This window comes from Otolemur garnettii, unplaced genomic scaffold, assembly GCF_000181295.1.
Source record: "Otolemur garnettii isolate 467f Iridium unplaced genomic scaffold, OtoGar3 scaffold00018, whole genome shotgun sequence".
Classification (NCBI taxonomy): Eukaryota; Metazoa; Chordata; class Mammalia; order Primates; family Galagidae; genus Otolemur; species Otolemur garnettii.
In genome coordinates, this window is record NW_003852413.1 from 15,318,612 (window position 1) to 15,326,313 (window position 7,702).

The following is a 7,702-nucleotide window of genomic DNA, read 5'->3' on the forward strand; positions in this document are numbered from 1 at the left end:
GTATGTGGCTGGCGCCCCAGCCGCTGAGCTACAGGCGCCAGAGCCTCAATCCACAGTCCTTACTAAAGCATTGTCATAGGCCAAAAAGCACACGTAACCAGAAGTACAAATGTGTTAAACCCAAAAATCATTAACAAATACAAGTTAAAATGTTTTCAAATGTTCGTCCTAATCCTAAATGTCAACAAAAATTAAAATAAGAAAAACTGCTATGTAGGTAAGAAAATATGAACACGCTCATAATTTATACTGTTGTGTTCACCAGAGATCTCTATTCTATAACACCAACAAATTAACATTAGTGTAGATTATAGGCCTCCATATGCAGAATTATTATTTACTAGATTATATCTGCCACCTAAAAGTCATGGTTCTCAAACTTTAGCATGCATCATTTCTCATCCTACAGGGCTTGTTAAAATGCACTGCTGGGCCCTCATCCAGAGTTCCTAATTGGGTAGGTCTACAGTGGGCCCTGAGGACCAAATTCCCAGGTGATGGTGATGCTGATGGTCTGCACAAAACACTTTGGGAATCAGGACCTTAAAGTAACAGTTCTTAAGTTGGGGGTTGAGGAGTAATGAGATAATGATGGTAAAGGGCCTCTTTGAAAATTTGATGAAAACTATGTACTTATATACACACAATTTACAGCGTTTACAGAAACTCAAAAGCTCATCCACACTTTGAAATGATTCTATGTTAAGAACTTCATTAAAGAAATAACACATATCCCTGTTTTTCAAATATACTTCAGAAATTTTACTTAGAGGTTTTGTCACATATTCATCTTGATTTTTTTTACATAAAGATTGTTTTAAAAACTTACCTGAAAATGATCTCACTTTATCATAAAAAACAGATAAAATTAAATCTATAAGTGCTTGCTTTGGCAGCACATATACTAAAATTGGAACGATACAGAGAAGATTAGCATGGCCCCTGTGCAAGGATGACACGCAAATTCATGAAGTGTTCCATATTTTTAATAAATGCTCACAAAACAAAAAAAAATTAAATCTACAAAATAGAAAAAAATCTACATCTAGATTTAATCAAATAGAAAAAGAAACACACTAAGGAATAACATTGACTATATGAACAACACACATGTATTCCCCTCAAAAAAAAAAAAAAAGAAAAAACCTCTAGATTAAAGCTGACATCAAATTAGTTTTTATGAAGAGTCATTTCAAAAAAAAAAAAAAACACTCTCCACTCAAACCTACACACAAAGTCCACCATATCTGGACAAAAGTTGAGAAACTTATTCTCTGAAAGCTCCCTGAGCCACTGGAAAAATACGGAAACCTAAGCACTTTTATATAAGCTGTAACACTCAGATCATTTATCCTACAGGGCAAATTATTGAGGATTTTTATTTCAAAAGGTTAATAGGTCTTTGTATTTTAGAAAGCATCTACCATAGTGACTGAAATATGACAGTCACTATAATAAAATCTGTAAAAAAAATGATGAAATGATGAAAAGCCTTCCTGTTTCAATATTTTTAGTTCATAAACTTTTCTTCATATTTGGAAAATCTCAAGAAATGATTTTTCTTTTTTTTCTGAGACAGTCTCCCTTGATGTTTTATTTTTAATAAAGTATTTTATGAAAATTAAAACAAGTTTTATTTTATTATTTCAGATTAATGTGATGGTACAAACAACTAGGTTACAATGCTTGCATTTTTTAGGTAGAGACCCTCTTTTGTTGTGCCCCACACCCAAGAGGTATGCCATATACCTTTACATTGTTCCCATTAAGTGGGTGCACACCAATTCCCTTCTCTCTTCCTCTTCCCCTCAACTTAAATTGAGTTTTTCTCTTATGTGGGCATGTAGGAGATCATCTACTGGCATCATATTAGTATTGAGTACACTGGATACTTGGTTTTCTGTTCTTGTGATTCTTCACTAAGATGTGCTTCAACTCCATCCAGGGTAATAATAAAAAAAAAAAATATGCAACACTTCACGAATTTGCATGTCATCCTTGTGCAGGGGCCATGCTTATCTTCTCTGTACCATTCTAATTTTAGTATATGTGCTGCCAAGGTGAGCACAAGTTATTTTAAATCATCTAACATTGGGTGGTGCCTGTGGCTCAGTGGGTAAGGCTCCAGCCCTATATATCAAGGGTGGCAAGTTCGAACCTGGCATTGGCCAAACTGCAACAAAAAAAATACCTGGGCGTTGTGGTGGGTGCCTGTAATCCCAGCTACTCAGGAGGCTGAGGCAGGAGAATCACCTAAGCCTAGGAGTTGGAGGTTGCTGTGAGCTGTGACAATATGGCACTCTACCGAGGGCGATAGGGTGAGACTCTGTCTCTTAAAAAAAAAAAAAATTACCTATCATTAATATAACTGAAAAACAGAGTTAAGTCTCAGCACCTGTAGCTCAGAGAGTAGGGCGCTGGCCACATACACTGAGGCTGGCAGGTTAAAACCCAGCCTGAGCCAGCTAAGCAACAAGGACAACTACAACAAAAAAAAATTGCCAGGTGTTGTGGTGGGCACCTGTAGTCCCAGCTACTTGGGAGGCTGAGGCAAGAGAATCGCTTAAACCCAATGGTTTGGGGTTGCTGTGAGCTGTGTCGCCCTGGCACTCTACCAAGGGCAACAAAGTGAGACTCTGTCTCAAAAAAAAAAGGTGTGTATTACCTTTGTCTTAATGAAGGTATTTCCGGTTGTAACAGGAAAGCGAGTCACTTAAGCAAAAGGAGATTATTGAGGACAAAGTGCAGCTGGCTTTAGGAAGGACAGGATCCAGAAACTAGAAAGCCTCAAGAATCGAAACTGCTGTTCCAAAAGCCTCCCTTGAGCCATCTAGGACCATCCTGTTTCTAAGTGCTTGTGCTTCTTTCTCTGTAGGCTTCTAATTCTCCATTCTAGTTCCCTAGGTGAGAAAATCTGACTATTTCATACTGGAGTCGGTAGCTGCTCATTATCTAATCAGCTGTGGTCAGTGGAGTCAGGATCACGTACTACAAATAATGGTCCTAGATCACTTATCCTCTATGGTTTATAGCTCATGCTCTAGCTATCGATTGATTATATTTTATTGAGGTAGTACAGTTTATAGCTTTTTGATATCCTTTCAAGGTTGAAGTAGAACTCTTTGTAGGATTATCTGATTTGCCTCTTAGTTAATAGTGAGTTTCGATTATAGCTTTTCTTTTTCTTGCAGTAACTTTCTCTGAAAAAGAAGCCATTACAAATTATTTAGTTTATATTGCAATTATATCATCAATACAATGTTGTTTAGTAGAACCAGCCTATTATATAATTTTGGCTTATTTTTGTATATAGTTAGATGGGCTATGGAAACGTGTCTTCAAATTATCAACATCAACTGCACAGGCTGAGATAGTCTCTGTTTAGCTTGAGCTTTTTTCTATCTACATGTTACAGATTTATAGAAGGATATTGGTAGGTTTCAGATGCTTTATTTTACAAACATACTGAGTGTTTGAGGGATATTATGTACAAATTGGTGTCGATAGATTTTTTTGGCACTTTCATTGTCAGTAATGTTTCTTCTGCTAGTGCTGATAAGGATTTGGCATTATGCCTTTCATTTAAACTTTGCATAGCAAGTCGAAATGGGTATTTGAATAGAACTTGGAAAAGGATGATGTAAATGGCAATATGCCATTATAGAAAGAATCTAGGAAATGTGATGTATATTCCTTTGCAATGGAAATTTTGCTAGGGAGTACTTCTGGTTTATAATAAAATAAGAGGAAGGAGCAGTGGAAAAAGGAAGCCTTTTGTTTACTGTAAAACAATGCAGTGAATTAGACATAGGGATGTTAGAACAGAAGTCTAAACATGATAAATCTAGGTAGGTTCCATTGGACTGGCAAGTTATGTTGTGAGTCTATCTTAAGTCTACTTCTGGAGCCTCAGAATTTCTAATATTTTTAGTGTAGAATAGTTACTGAATGTGTACACTGTGCACTGTTTTCTAGACTCTGAGGATACAGTGGAGACGAAAATTAAGTTGTTGACTTCATGGAGCTTAATGTCCTAGTGGCAGGAGACCTTAGAAGCTAAAGGGTTCATTGGCTTGACTGTTTATATTTTGAAAAATAAAGGTCATTATGGGTGTTAAAATTTGTTAATTCCTAGTGCTCCTTGAAGAAATGACTGATTCTATGGCTGGGTGGGGAACATTGTCTAGTGTTAGACACTATGAAAGAGTACTTCCTCTCTCCCGACAGTGGAGGTATGAGGAACATAAGAATCAACTGAAAGAGGTCCCTATGGCCAAAGCTGAAACAAATTGAGCAACAAAGAAAAGAGTATGGGATTGTAACCCAAAATATAACATAAATATGAGTCCATACTTATATAAAAGGATTAGATAAATGAAAGGATAGACAAATTCCCATGCAGAAGAATTCCAAGGAATTTATGTAGATATTCCACCATTAAGGAGGTGGAGCACAACTCTCTAGGTTTTTGGTTTTGTTTTTGTTTTTAGAGACAGAGTCTCATTTTGTCACCCTCAGTAGAGTGCTGTGGCGTCACAGCTCACAGCAGCCTCCAGCTCCTGGGCTCTCCAGCTCCTGGGCTTAGGTGATTCCTTTGCCTCAGCCTCCCAAACAGCTAGGACCACAGGCACCTGCCACAACGCCCGGCCATCTTTTGTTGCAGTTTGGTTTGGGCCTGACTTGAACCCACCACCCTCCTATATGGGGCTAGCACCCTTCCCACAGAGCCACAGGTGCTGCCCACAACTCTCTAGTTTTGAAGTATGGGCTGTGCAGGGTTACTTCCTTCCAAAGAGTGCATACAGTATGGAAGGGGGCAAAAGAGAATTGCTTAAGCCCAAGAGTTTGAGGTTGCTGTGAGCTGTGGTGCCATGGTACTCTATACCAAGGGCAACATACTGAGACTCTGTCTCAAAAAAAAAATATATATATATATATGAGAGGACTAGATAGGTCATTTTTAATCTGTTAACTAAACCAATTTTGGCTTTGGTTAAATGTTTAAATGCTGACATTTTTTTTCTTACTAAGAATACCTCATGGTGGTGGAACCTACATCTTTTAATACATCAACTAATGTAGTAATTAAGTTAAAGACCTGCCAGGTACTAAATACATTAAGTTAAACCAAAGTTTAATTAATATGTTAAGTTTGGCAAGTTTTTATGTTGAATCTCAGTTTCCTCATTTCTAATACATACTAGTTACTACTACTACTACTAATACTACTAGTTACTTCATAGGGTAGTTGATATACACTTGCCTATAGTACATATTTGATAAATGTTATCCATGATGTCATATTCCTTACTAAGTGAACTTTGGATGACATACTAAGAAAATATTTTTCTGATATTACATAATTTTTATTGACTGTAATATTTCACCACTCTGTTTGCCAACATTTACTTAAATGTCCGATTATTGTTATGCACGTAGGATTGTATCTGATATTTTTGTTCATTGTAACATTTTGTGATAGTGCTCTTGAATATGAATCTTTGTGTAGTGCTTTTTTTTGAGACAGAGTCTCACTTTGTCACCCTTGGGACAGTGCTGTGGCGTCATAGCTCTCAGAAACTTCAAACTCCTGGGCTTAAGCAATTCTCTTGCCTCAGCCTCCCAAGTAGCTGGGACTACATGCGACCTCCACAATGCCTGGTTAGTTTTAGAGACGAGGTCTTGCTCTGGCTCAGGCTAGTCTGGAACCTGTGAGCTCAGGCAATCCACCGGCCTCTGCCTCCAAAGTGCTGGGATTACAGGCATGAACCACTGCGCCCAGCCCTAGTGCTCCTGTTTTAAGAAGTAATAACTAAAGCACATACATATAAAATTATATTGTGTACAAGTTTCTGTAAAACTTAAACTTCTAAACCTGAAATGAAAATGAAGTTTAGGTAGAGGCTTTTTTTCAGAGCAGAAAAGTCTAAGTTGTCATGAGCCAGTGGTTAAGAATAGTGGATATTAGTTGACATTTTTAAAGTGCTGGGCCATCTTGGTGGAATTTATGTAGGAATATTGTTTTGAACTTCAGTTTTATTTTACAGTGATAACATAAAGTTCAGAGAAGATGCAGAGAAATCTCTTCTGCTCAAAAATAGTTTATACAACTTTTGAGCCACACAAACAGTATTACAATTTTTTTTTTAAGACAGTCTCACTATGTTGCCCTCAGTAGAGTGCTATGGCATCACAGCTCACAGCAACCTCAAACACTTCGGCTTAAGTGATTCTCTTGCCTCAGCCTCCCAAGTAGCTGGGACTATAGGCGCCCACCACAATGCCTGGCTATTTTTTGCTGGGAGTTGTTGTTATTATTTTTTTCCAGCTGGCCTGGGCCGGGTTCAAACCTGCCAACCTTCGTGCACGTGGCTGGTGCCCTGCCTACTGAGCTACGGGTGCTGCCAAGACAGAGTATTACTGTGTCTCCCTCTGTAGAGTGCTAGGGTGTCAGAGCTCACAGGAGCCTCAAACTTTTGGACTCAATGATTCTCTTGCCTCAGCCTCCCAGTAGCCACAACGCCTGGCTAGTTTTAGAGATGAGGTCTTGCTCTGGACTCAGGAGCTCAAACCTGTGAGCTCAGGTAATCCACGCACCTCGGTCTACTGGAGTGCTAGGATTACAGGTGTGAGCCACTTCGGCCCAGCCTAGTAGTATAATTTTTTAAGTAGGGTGAAAGAAGATGGGGTGTCTGAGTATTTTTTTCTTCCTTTCTCTCAAGCATACTCATTCCAGTCCTCAGTGTAATTAGAATGCAATGCCAGTCTGAAGGAGGAAGGAAATTTTTGGCAAGGAGATACTAAGCAGTTGGGAGCTTTATTCAGAGTTAGCATAGACAGCCATTTATTGTGCCTTCAACTCAGTAAGAACAGTGTCGCGTTCTGTTTCTACAGCTGGGATTTATGCTCATATTATTACATGGTGTGCTGCATATGGAAACTTCTCTCAGCCAGAAAAAGAAATTATTGACTTAAATGAAAATGGTAAAATTTACTGCCTTCTACACCTCTGAAAATGATTTTATCCAGTTGTGGCTTCAAATGAAATATACTAAAAGAAATTTTTTGTGAAATTTAAAAATACATCTTGAGAAAACAATAGTAAAGGGCGTTTAATTGTACCTGACCTCTAAGGGCAAAAGATTGTGTTTTTTTTGTGTGTTTTTTTTTTATTTAAGAGACAGAGTCTCACTTTGTCTCCCTTGGTAGAGTGCTGTGGCATCATAGCTCACAGCAACCTCCAACTCTTGGGCTTAGGCAATTCTCTTGCCTCAGCTTCCTGAGTAGTTGGGACTACAGGTACCTGCTACAGCACCCGGCTATTTTTTTGTTGCAGTTTGGCCCAGGCTGGGTTCAAACCCGCCACCTTTGGTATGTGGGCTGGCGCCCTACTTACAGAGCCACAGACACCACCTTGATTGTGTCTTATTTATCTTTGTATTTGCAGAATCTGTCTTAGTACTTGGCACAAAAGGAGTGCTCAGGAAATGTTGAATGAAAGAGTGAATGATGGCTTGGCACTTGTACACAGTGGTTACGGTGCCAGCTGCATACAGTGAGGGTGACGGGCTCAAACCTGGCCCGGGCCAGCTAAACTACGACAACTGCAACAAAAAATAGCTGGGTGTTGTGGCGGGTGCCTGTAGGCTAAGCTACTTGGAAGGCTGAGGCAAGAGAATCGCTTAAGCCCCCGAGTTTGAGG

The 7,702-nt window shown here is 38.9% G+C and overlaps 2 non-coding genes across 2 annotated transcripts; one reads left to right on the top strand and one right to left on the bottom strand.

Annotated features, from left to right (window-relative positions):
* The first annotated feature begins 880 nt into the window (after positions 1–880).
* LOC111724070 lies at positions 881–987 on the top strand. Its single transcript, XR_002772437.1, has one exon. It is a non-coding gene; the product is annotated as a U6 spliceosomal RNA (small nuclear RNA).
* Positions 988–1,961: 974 nt separating this feature from the next.
* On the bottom strand, positions 1,962–2,068 carry LOC111724074. The gene has a single exon (XR_002772441.1). It is a non-coding gene; the product is annotated as a U6 spliceosomal RNA (small nuclear RNA).
* Between the last annotated feature and the right edge of the window lie 5,634 nt (positions 2,069–7,702).